Source organism: Stenella coeruleoalba, assembly GCF_951394435.1.
Source record: "Stenella coeruleoalba genome assembly, chromosome: 2".
Lineage (NCBI taxonomy): Eukaryota > Metazoa > Chordata > Mammalia > Artiodactyla > Delphinidae > Stenella > Stenella coeruleoalba.
The window spans coordinates 33,917,558-33,930,101 of NC_137147.1; the positions used below are offsets into that span (position 1 = coordinate 33,917,558).

Consider the following 12,544-nt stretch of genomic DNA (forward strand, 5'->3'; position numbering starts at 1 on the left):
CCGCCGCCGCCGCCGGCTCCGTTCTGCCCGGGCAGCGGCGACAACAGCCCCCCGACCTCCGCACCGCCGCGGCGGCGGCCGACACACAATGCGGGACTAGGCGCCGCGCGGGAGGACCGGCGGCGTGGGGGAGGCAGGGCCGGCAACTCGGCGCGGGGGGAGCCCGAGCGCCGGGCTTGGGGGCGGGGAGCAGGCGGCGCAGGAGAGCGCCCCGAGCACCGGCGCGGGAGGAGGAGCGGGAGCGAGCAGGGGAGACAGCGCTCCCGGCCGCACCTGCGCCCGGCAGGCGGCCGGCCCTGCCCTGCCCCTGCTCGCGGCCCCGGCCCCGGCCCCGCACCGGTAGGTGCCCCCGATACCCGCAGAGAGGCCTTTCCGCCGCCGGGAGAGGTGGCCGCGCGGGGCGGGCAGCGCCGAGTGCGGGGGGGCGCGAGCGATGGTGCGGTGATGGGGAAGACCAGGCGACCGGGCTGGGGACGCTGCCGGATCCCGCTTCCTCTTTGCTTTCGGTTTCGAAGCGGTGCCCCGGCTCGAGAGCGAGCCGCAAATTAGATGGTGCGCCCAGGCTTGGATTCCCTGAGGGGGATGGGCACACAGGGGGGCGTGTTGGGGAAGGGGGTGCACGCTGGCAACTTTCACCGCCTGAAACAAAGGGGGCTTGGGGAGATGCGAGGGGAAGGGGTCAGCCGGGGATCTCCGGCAGCGGAAGGTTGACATCCCCTCTTCCTCCGGGCGGAGAGCATCCCCTAGGCCGCCTCAGGGGAGCGGAGGGGGCGTCAGGCTGGGTGGAAGCTAGAGAGGCTTGGGAGTGGGAACCACGGACCCTCCTGAGTTTGAGGCTGAGGACTTTTCTGAAGGGGAGGGAACCGTGCCAAGATGAACCCTCTCTCCAGGGTGCATAGAAAAACTAGGTGATGGTGGACTGCACACCTAGGCGTCCTCCCCTTCCCAGCCCCCTGGCTGCCAGCTCTCCATCTGCCCACCCTGATTCCGGTCCTCTGTGGGAGATGCGGGGCTGGGATGGGGACCATTACAGCAAGGGGAAGGCGATATTGGCCTCTTTCCCAGGTGTCTTCCTTTCCCTCTTCCTGTGCCCAGTCAGAAACTGATCCCCTTCCCTTCCTGCCCTGGACTGTGTCTCCCTCTTTCTCCACAGTTTCCTTGGGGGGTATGTTTGTTTGTTTGCCTCAGGTACAGAGCTTAGGGTGGCAGGTTGTTCTGACGCCACTTCGAGCCCTCCCAGGAGGAAAAGAGCAGGACCCTGGGGAGCTGTGCCAGCATAACCTTGGGGGCTCAGCTCACCAATTCTCCTGCGTTCTCAGCACCCAGTAGCAAAGGAGCTGTTATTCTGGCCTTCAGACTTGGGTCATCAGGGGGCCTGGGTTTTTCTCTTTGCTGTAACCAGGAAGAGGGGTCAAGGGGAGGGCTGAAGAGCCTTCCCGGGGCAGGGATGGGGGATACAGTGTCTTTCTCTCTAGAAAACAAATGGGCCAGTTTCCAGGTCCCCAGTCCCCGACCTTGTGTCTCCAAGAACAAGGTGCCTCCAGCTCTGATCTGGCTTGCATGTGACCACCGGCTTCTATCCTGTGGCAGGACTGCCCATTGCCTTTCTTCCTCTTAGAAAAGACAGCCCTTTGAGAGTCGGATTTTCCCCCTGGTTGCAAGGCAGTGCTACATCTGCTTGCCTGTGGAGACAGAAGGCACTGGATTGTGGGGGGGGGGGGGGGGGGTGGCGGGTGTTGAACTGCTGGGTGACTCTCCTGTCTGCTCCTGTGACTGAACTAATGCTGTGAGTGGTTGGGCCAGAGGTGGGCCTCCCAGGACACCCTAGAGGAATGGAGGGATGGGCTGAGATGAGGCTTGGCCTTTCTCCCCTAGGCTTTATATTTGGGGACAGAGTTGAGTAACTGGGGAGACAGTAGAGAGTGGGCCAACTTATTTATCTCATCCTTGGAGGGAAATTACAAGCTGATTTAGTGTTGACTTTGGTCACTTAAAGGTACAGGAGGGAGGGAGCAGTAAAGGATAGCAGGAAAAAATGAAGTCCCCTGAGCTATAGCTCTATATGGCCCTGGACCTTGTGGCTGAAGTCAGATGCAGGTGCTAGACCGGAGAGCACCACCCGCCCCACTTCTAGGGCCCTTTCCCCTCTAAATGGGCAGGGTTGATTATGGCTCAGTTCCCCTTTGGGTTAATCCCCAAGCTATTCTGAGCTGAGGATAATGGTATAGAGGCCTGACCTCCCCACCTCCAGTGGTGAGAGAGGGGCTTTTCCATGGACTGTTACTCAAATGTACTGACCATAGATGGGAAAATGATACTCCCTCCGACTCCCCCTTTTAAAGTGATGAGGCATGAGTTTTTACATTTATAAAGTGACTTAAGTGCCCTGGGTTCTTGAATGAAAGATGTTAAATGAGTTAGGGAGCCTTATACTGTGTTTAATTTCACTTGTATCAGATTCACATACTGTTTCTAAAGGGAAAGGTGTCATTTTGCAGGAAAGGGCTACATTACAGCATTTGTGATAGGGAAAGCTCAGTGTTGGTTTTAAAAGTGTAAGTTTTTAATCAGAAAGGCGCTTGCTGGCAGCAAGTGCTTTTCTGTCTGCCTCTGCTCTCTGGATACCTTCAGGTTACTTCCTAGTAGGGTTTTTTCTGGTAGATGGTGTCCAGCCTGGATGTCGGTGACAGTCACCCTCCAAGCTCTCAGAAGGGTCTCTGATGATGTTGGGGACGCTGATGTTATAAATTGAGACCTGGGTAAGGGCAGTAAAGTGAAGCCGCTTGACCTTATCAGCAGCCGTATCAGATCTGGCTGTCCTTGAGGGAAGGGAAATCTAACCCTGGCACAGCCTGACTGTTTTCAAATTTGTATCTCTTTACTTTCCTCCGCACTCCTCCCCCACCCCCAATTTACAGACAAGGTGGTTTGGGTTATTTTTTTATTTTTACTTTTTGTTCCAGGAACATTCCTTTTAAGGTGTGGATAATTTCTGACTTGTCAAACTCTCAGCTCCCTTTGTGGCAACACCTGGCTAAGGAGGGAATGTCGGAAGGGATACTGATGCTCTGAGCAAGAAGAAACTCAGCCTTACTGACCAGGTGTTCTGCTTCCTCCATCACCACCTCTCAGAAGTCAGAGGCTTTGTATTTGAAAAGTAAACTCTAAGCTGATTTCTGGGGAAGGGCTGGGAGGTGGTACTTTTGACTGTGGCTTCCATGGAGGGAAACTGAGTCACACTAAGAGTTAGCACACTGGCTGTGGTGTGTGTGAATGTCTGTGTTGGGGAAGTTTTCCTTTCCTGGGATTTAAGAATGTTTACCGTTAAGTACCGGAGGAGATCCACTGGTTACACTTTTTCATCATGAGATAAAGATGCACTGATAGAATTTAGGTACCTATGTGTTTGATTTCAAATGTACATTTGCCTCAGACTTTGAGCTGTGGGATGTGTCATGCTGCTGTGATTCAAGGAGAAGGAAGGGGTTTTCACCCTTAAAACTCACAGCCATAGATAGAACTGAGGCTGAATAAGGAATCTATCCCATTCTCTGTCCCATTCCCAGATGAAAAAGAGAATCTGCTCCCTTCCCTTTGCTCACATCCATCCTGCAGGTGTGAACTCCCACTCTGCTTCGCCCTAAGGCTATCCTCAATGTTCATTTTAACATCAGTTCCTTTATGTATAGATCTGGTGGGGTCGAGGTCACAGAGTGAGTGCCATTGGCCCCCTGGTCCCTTAGAGGATGGTTCTGAAAGGTAACTTTCCACCCTCCCCGGATGTTGGTGCTTCTGCCTTTGGGGTCGGTCACCATCAAGTCTGGCAACTCGAGGAGTAACCAAAGTCATTGCCAATTCCTGTTTCTGAACATCCAGCTCCCCATTGTTCTTTACTCTGCTTGCTCCCCAACAGGGAGTTTGATACCCTTTGAGGGCTCTTGGCTCTCACTGTGGCTGGTGTTATAGAGGGACAGCATCCTTGGAATTAGGGCAGACAGTCTACATGGGCAGGACTTGGGTCCTCAGATCGCTCCTTTTTGCTGCTCACTCTGGAAGCATGGCAGTTAAAACAAAGTAAGACTTGCATTGTTAAGTCCTAACTTACCATAGGGAGATCTAATAAATCGGGGGCGTAATTGGAGAGGGCTCTTTCTGCCATTCCTTTCCACGTCAGAAGCCCTGCATTCAGGACACACTGGATTAGCCATTTCTGACTGCTTTCGTAGTTGGACTTGAATGACGAAGGCCTTCTAGCTGGTTCATTCATTTGTTGTTTCCTTTCAATTTTTTTTTTTTTTTTTTGCGGTACGCGGGCCTCTCACCGCTGTGGCCTCTCCCGCTGTGGAGCACAGGCTACGGACGCGCAGGCTCAGCGGCCATGGCTCACAGGCCCAGCCGCTCCGTGGCATGTGGGATCTTCCCAGACCAGGGCACGAACCCGTGTCCCCTGCATCAGCAGGCGGACTCTCAGCCACTGCGCCACCAGGGAAGCCCTCCTTTCAGTTTTTAAGAGGCACTCCTGTCACGTGAGTTTCTGGAATGGTCCGTTTTCATCAGAAAGGTCACTTACCCTGAGTTTTCCTAAGGCCTTGACACCAGCTCCGAGCTAGGGATGCCAGCCAAGAAGGAGATTGAAGGGCCACAAAGAGAGGATTCTTTTCTGGAGTTCTGGAGTTCTTTGGAGCAACGGTGGGGACCACTGCCAGCCCCCATCTTCTTTTCCATAGCTGTCCTTGGCCAGACTCCATTTAGTCTTCAGTCCCTAGGACCCATACCCTGCCTCATTCCCGATCAAAAAAGCCTTTCTAAAGCCAGGAATAAGGCAGCCAGGTCAGTGGTCTTACTTTCGTCTACCTTCTGAAAGCAAATATGGACGAGAAATATTGTCACCAGTGGGAAACAGAAGCAGCGGCTCCAGACTTTCATTTTGTAAATGTGTTTTCGCCTGCCACAAACAAGGAGATGACCTTCCTATGCTGATCTGTAGATGCCTTAAAGCTTTCATATAGCCTGCCCAGTTTCCAGCACATGGCGAGTACCTATTACATCATCAGCTGTGGTACTTGGATATGATCAGAGACCCAGATTTCTAGGCTGTTGGGCAATGCTGTCGTTTGTGCAGGAGCTGATGGTTGGCGAAGGCTTCTGGAATTAGGAAATCCGGAATCCCTCCCTGACTCACTCGTGTGACCTTGGACAGCCCATGTCAGCCCTCTGGGATTTAATTCCACACAGGGAACTTCAGCTGGCTTCAGTGAACATAGCAATAATAATGACGACAGCCACTGTTTATTGAATACTTACTATATGCCAGGCATTGGGCTAAGCACTCGATAAAGAATAAAGTCACTGCCCATGTCACACAGCTAGCAAGAGTCCAAATTGGGATTTAAACTGAGATCTGTCTGATGCTACTGTGTTCAGTAGCCTTGGATAGCATGGTGGAACAAACGCTGGGGAGGAAGTAAAGTGGAGGTGGTGTTAGTTAAAGTATAGGAAGGAGAGCTGGTGTGGATTAAACACAGCTACTTAAAAGGAGATGAAAATTGAGATTCTTCTTTGAAAAACAATATCCTGACGAATGTTTGGGAAGAGAGGGGTCGGTACCCTGCACTGGGGAAGCAGACCAGATGGCCTGGGATTTGCTGTAAGAGGACCAGACTTCTGCTTGGCATAGGGATATGTCTCATAAACCCCATTTCATCTGGATGCCAGATTTTTCTCTTGCTTGATAGGCTGTCTGGGCAGCATTTTGCCTTCTGTCACCCTCCTTCCACTAGTCATAGTAGTTCGTCTTAGCAGATTCTTGACTCCAGGCCTCGTCCTCCAACCTAGTTTCTGGGCCTTCCTTCCCCTGCCCGTCATTATGGTCCAGCTGTGGAGACCCTGATTATGACTCCTGGTCCCAGGTATACTCTGCAAAGTACGGTAAGCATTGGACCATCCTGTTCTTCTGAGGAAGTACTTGTGGCCGCTGATTACTCCATTCAAAGGTGACCGGCCAGTTCATCGGGATGGTCCTCAACTCTTTTATCCTTGTTTGTTCTAGGCAAGTTAACTCTGGGGCTTTCCTACCACTGTGACGTGTTTGTGGAAGAGGAATGAAGATTGAGGTGGTGGCCTGCGGGAGGGGAGCTGACCTCCTTTGAGAGTTACCGTGACGGTGTATAATGGAGCGTTGTGCTGGGGTCTGGGGACTTTGTTTGGTTCTTGTCTCAGCTCATGTGACATGAGTTCGTTTCCTTGTCTGTAGAATGAGAATGTTGGAAGAGATATTCTCTAACACCTCCTGCAGCCATCATGCTTGGGTCATCTAGTAGAATCTGGATAATTTGGTTTTTTCTCAAACGATAACTCAGCTGGTCTGGAGTTGGAGGAAGTCACAGCTGGGAGAGCAGAGGTGGGGTTGAAGGAGAAAGAAGCCAAATTGGAAGTGAGGGGACTAAGATACAGTTGGAGCAAGTCCCTTCTTGGGAAGGGGGACTAGGTTGGATCATTCCTCGTTTGTTTAAAGGGGGCAGCCGAGAGGTGGCGTCTGTTCACCCTTATACACGCCATCTCCTAAATGATGAGGTACACCCCTTGTATCTTGTCTTAAAACTTCAACTTTACCCCGCCCCCGTCCTTCCGCTTTCCCCAAGTGAAGGCAGCAGGGAAGTTGTGCCTGGTGTATGTCTTAGCGTCTGCACTTACATGTGGCTGATGCCAGGGCCTGGTTCAGTCCAGGATCCTCCAGGGCTCCGGGACCGGAGGACTTTGACTGATGCCTTCCGACTGACTGAGAGTCAATGAGAACGTATCTCCCCCTGCTGCCCTAGCTCCACTTAAAAGAGCAAGATCATACTATGAGCTCAGCCTAGGAACTCGTGAAATTGGGCCGCCTTGATTTCCCTTTGCGCAAGCCATTTGTCCAAGGATTCTGTTCTCCATCGGTACGTCTTCTGTTTTAATTTCATCGTATTCAAGGTTGGGGAGCAAATGAGTTCCCATTGAACCCACCAAACCCATCTTTTCTGTCCCTACCTGCCTTGCTTTATTCCTGAGTTCCTTATTGCCCTATAGCAGTGATTTCTAATGGTGGTTACCATACCACTGGGAATATTGAGAGATGATTTTAGTTGGTAAAGGGACAAACATTTCATTTTAATAGCTATGTTTCTAATGAATGTAAAGAAACATGACTCATTGGGATGACTTAACTCACTAACACGACTTAATTGTGTCTCCTGCTGGACCTTTATGTTGATTTAGTGGGATTAATTGTTTCCCTGCCGTGGGAGGAAAACTCAATCAGGCCCCATAACTTTCTGGGTCATTCTTAGGCGGTAGGAGGTCCTGTGGTCACTTTAAGTCACAAACGGTCTCAATTCAGTACTTAATACATCCAGTCCTTTGTCACTGGCCTGAGAGGGACAGGAAAGGGCTTACTTGGCCAGCACTGTTGTCTGCCAGCTCCCAGCTTCCTGGGCTTGGCAGGTACTTAACGCTGAGTCTCTTCTTGTGGCCACGTTCATGGGTTTCTCAGACACTCTTCCCCCACATTTGCTGGGACCATTTACTCCTGGTTGTCTTGAAAAGAGCAAATTATCCACTATTCTAGATCACTGTTCTCTCCTCAGCCCCTAAAATCCGCGATTCACCTCCAGCCTCTTCCGGCTAAGGTCCTTCTGTCTGTCCAAGTGGCCCTCCTGGACAAGACCTGCTCTGATCTCTTGCCAGCCCTCACTTGCTTGTGGCCCACTTTAGCCCAAGGAGACAATCACACATCCTCTGGCGCAGTGAACCTGGGAATGCAGGCCCATCCCCCAGCTCAGCCGGCTCCCTTGGCTCCGCCCACAGCAGATGGCCAGCTTTTGTCTCACACCTTGTGTGTCTCAGGTATAGTCAGAGGCCAGTCCACCCTGTCCTTTCAGTTGCAAGGTCAGATATCAGATTTCCTGGGTGGTTCTTTTGGAGGCCCTCTTACCAGCTTGGGAGCGTCCTACCTGTTGTATTCACTGCCTTAGTTAACACTTTTGATGGACCCTCTTGTTACGTATCATCAAAACCACAGCTGTCACAAGAAGCCCAGGATTTCATGGATATTATAGCTTAGGATAAGGCTACAGTACCTATATAACTACAAATTTAACTTAAATTAACAACAACTAACATTTATTGAATACTTAAAATGAATGCCAGGTACTGTTTTCAGGACAGTAAACACTCTTTCATGTAACTCTTACAAGGGAGGTACTTCTTTATTTCTGTTTTACAAATGAGTAAACTGAGGCAAAGAGAGATTAAGCAGCTTGTCCAAGCTCACACAGTTGGCATCAGAGCCCGGATTCAGATGGAAAGAATCTGACCCCAGAGTGGGCTCATTTAAATAGCCATGCTCTGCCTCTTCCTAGAGGGTTGTGGGCAGCCATAAATCATGAAGGCAGAACCCAAATGATTGGGAAATGCGGCCTTAGGACATAATTGTAAGTTCTTCACTCTGGCATTTAAGCTCTCTATGCATTGCCTTTACCTGCTTTTCTAACTGCTCGTTCTGTGCCCTTCACCAGAACCTAATCCACATGCCCAACTCACCCGCCATGCACCCGCCCGCCCCGCCCCATACCTCATTATTTCCCTGCCAGGAGGTCCCTCCCCTGCTTTGCTGCCTCCCCAAATTACAGTCCTTGTAGAAGTCGGAACCCATCTTTGCTGCAAAGGTGTGTTTGACCAAAACCACTTCCGCTGGGATCTTTTACAACTCTTTTCATTTCCTCACTAAATTGGCAATTATTATGTGCTTTCCTGCAGAGAGCAGTGAAGAGCAGGTTTAGCACACCTGAGTCTGATCTCTCTGTGCCACTCACTTCCTGTTTCTAACTCGTGCAAGGCCTTCACCCTCTCTGAACTTCGGTTTCATCATTTTTAAAGTGTGGGTGTGGATTAGCCCTTTTCAGATTCCAATATTCAATGATTTTTGGTTACCTTCCAGTCTCCTCTAACTTTCCAGCTCTTGAGGGCTGGACCCGTGTCTAGTATGTCTCAGTACAGCCCAGGACTCTGTACAGGCTTTTACACACACACAGTATTTAACAATGTCAGTTGGTTGGTTGGCTGGTGGGAAATGCTTTAAGTTTGCTCTGGGCTTGACTGACTTTTAGAAATCGCCTTCCTCTGGGTGATCACTGCTGAGCACCATTGCAGCTCTCTTTTCTGTACAAGTTTGTAACAAAAGTTTTGGGTCCAATCTGCCGCCTTTTTTCTTTAAGAGACGTAATGTAATGCTATTCAGGGCCACACTTTTTTATCTGCAGTTTCAAAATTCAAAACATTCTAAAACCAAAAGGCTTTTCTTTAACTCGTGTGATGACAAATCCTGACCTGGACGAACATGAGGCCACCGGCAGTCTCTTTACTAGGCAGGGTGTGAATATTCATAGATCTGGCTGCAGAAATGTGCATGTGTTTGGGGGTGCTGCCCCCAGACCCTGCTGTGGGGATTATGTAATCTACTGGATGTGCTCTACGTTACCTTTAAAAAAAAATCTAAACAATTCTGAATGCCAAGGGTTTGGGACCAGAGATTGTGGTTCTGTGCGGTATTTCTTCGGAGATGCTATTGGCAGTAAGTGGTGGATAGGTCCTTGGGATGCGGGACTGTGCTAACATCACAGACCCTCACGTGACCTCGCCTCCTTGGCCTTGCTCTAATCTTGGCCCTGGTTCCAGTATGATAGCCCACGCCTTGGCTTTCCAATCTGTTTTTTTAAAATATTGCATTATGATATAATTTATCTTGATTAGTAAGTCTTTCTTGGCACCTCCTTAAGTTTTGTGCTGAGGCAAGTGTGACTTCTCCCTCACCCTAGTCCCAGCCCTGCTTGACTCCTAAACCAAGAAGGCTTCCCTGTTGCTGCTGTGGCATCTCAGGGATGAACTGATGTGTCCTCAGGGTGGGAGTGACTGCTGGGTGCATGTACGTCACTTTAATCCTGGGATTGGGGGTGGGGGGAAGGGCCCTGTTGGCCCCCTGGCTGAGTCAGCTCTGCAGAGGGACTTGTAAACTCGTTCCTAGATGCATGTCCTACATCTGGGTGTTTCTTCAGAGCCCAAGTGAGCCAGGTTCCTCTACTTCCTTCTGGGAAGGAATGCAGTAACTCATTTGAGAGTCAGTCTGCTTGTTAATCCCTACGGCTGCTTCAACCTAACATTTTAAAATTAAAAACAGAAAAAAAAAAGATACACACACACACACACACACACACACACAAGTGTTCCTGGAAGAACATGAGAACAACAGAAGAATGTACAGTGGTGGAATCTAAAGTGTTCTATTGTGTTTTCTTCATTTTTTTTGATGAGGAAACCAAGAGGAGAGGTAATAGAGTTGTGAGGGTTAGTGGAAGAGCCAGGCTCAGAAAGCCCTGTTTCCAGGTCTCCCATTAGCATCCAAGCCAGCAGGCTGTGCTGTTCCCTTTTTCCCAGTCCCCAGGTGTCCTCAGATGGGGAGGACACATGAATCAGTTAGCTATCCCATCTTGATTGAAGGACACGTTTTTTTTAACCTTTCATCCCTATTTGGCAGTGACGGGCATGCCTATGGGAATTTAGGCCACCTTTCCCCTCCCATTAAATAACCAGCCCCTCTCAGATTCGGAGCCCTAAGTATTTCTGGCCTGCCTTTTTAACCTATTACATACTGTTTACTCATCTTCTCATGCATTAAGAAGAGATTCCCCAGACCAAGCCTGGCACCTAGTTCTCTGACTTCTTCTAAACACATCCAGATATTCAAGCATTTGTCATTTCCCTGGGCCCTGCAGATGACGTGTGGTCTTCTACCTATTGTCATTACGTGCTGGAAAATGCTGAGGTATAGTATAATTTAAATTAATCGTGGAGATGAAATTTCCCAAAGGTCCCCAACTGAATAGTTGTCTTAAGCCCCATGGGTTGACCACGTCGTGTACCCATCGTTCAGGAACTTCATGTCCATATCTGTGAAAGACCATTGAATTTACTCTGTGGGATTGATCGTGTGAAGCCACCCTGATTCTACTCACCCCTCCATTGCCCTCAGCACTGCAGTTTCCCTTGCATCCCACAATCTGGGATGGTGCCCCTTTTTATTAGAACAATTATTTGTAATGCCTCCTAATTACCCCGAATAAAATTCATAGATAATATGACATACCTGTATACGTAAATTAAAAAAAAGTCCATATGCCTAAACTGTATTAAGAGAAATAAAGGAAAAGTTAATTATAATACAATATCACATATTCCAGTATGTAATTGTTTGGGCACGACAACAGAAAACAGAAGGAAGGAGTCAGATGCTTGAACCTGTACATAGAATCACTGAGAATGTAACAGCTACAAATACCCACAAGATACAGGTGTGTTGTGTGGGTGACTCAAATACCAGGAGAGGTGACGCTGAGGCTTTTTCCCAGCTGGTGGACCACTCTTGGTAAAGTTCCACACAGTACAGTATCCCCTCGACTTGCACTCCGGTGGCATTCCTGGACAAGTCAGTGTATGTTAAAACCATGCAAAAATCCTCTGTTTATTTCAGAAAGGGAGTTTTGTTCTAGATGCCGATAATTATGAATGGGCTTTTCACCTCTGCGAATGCCTAGTGGAATGTTCTAAAGTTATGTGTGTGTGGGGGTTCTTTTGTGGGTTGTTGTGGGAACTGCAGGGCGTCTGGCATTCCAGGTCCCCACTAATAAGTACCTGTGGTACTCCCCACCCACCATGGTGCTGACGGAAGGCCCTTACCCCCGCCATCCCAGGGGTGGCCCCATTGAGAACAACTGGTCTGGAAGAAGGACCAGGACCAGGAACTGGGAGATCTGTGTTCTGGGTCTGGGCCACAGCACCTTAGTACTTGTATGACCTTAACTCTGGCTACCTGGGTCTCCTCTCTGTAAAGGGATTATTATTATTATTTTATTTTATTTTATTATTTTATTTTTTTTTGCGGTACGCGGGCCTCTCACTGTTGTGGCCTCTCCCATTGTGGAGCACAGGCTCCGGACGCGCAGGCTCAGTGGCCATGGCTCACGGGCCCAGCCGCTCCGCGGCATCTGGGATCCTCCCGGACCAGGGCACAAACCCGTGTCCCCTGCATCGGCAGGCAGACTCTCAACCACTGCGCCACCAGGGAAGCCGCTGTAAAGGGATTATAATGACACACGTGTCCTTGGCCTTTGGGATTGTGGCTTGCTGTGCTCTCCCCATGACCTCAGGACAGCCCAGAGCATCTATATGTGCCCCACAACGTATGTCCCAGCCACAAGCTCTCCGTTGCTGTGTGTGTTTTTTATTTTTTTCTTAGCCTTGAAACATCCTTAGGTCTCTCTTATCTGGGAAAGAAGGAAGGAGAAAGGGAGAAGGGATGCCTCCCCCTGCCCCCATCTCTACATCTCCAGCAGATTTTCTCTCTCCTTTCCTTCACAAGTAAATTTCTCAGAAGAGTCATCTGTCCACACTGTCTCAGTCACCTCCCTCTGCAGTCACACCTCCTTCTTAAATGGTCCCCAGGGACCTCTTTCTGCTA

The 12,544-nt window shown here is 49.8% G+C and overlaps 1 protein-coding gene across 1 annotated transcript in view; it reads left to right on the forward strand.

Moving 5' to 3' along the window:
- Positions 1-12,544, forward strand: part of TMEM229B (transmembrane protein 229B) — a 40,183-nt gene continuing 27,639 nt past the window's right edge. The window contains exon 1 of the mRNA XM_079913401.1: positions 1-339. The gene's annotated coding sequence lies outside the window, so the exon portion shown is untranslated. The remainder of the gene's footprint in view (positions 340-12,544) is intronic.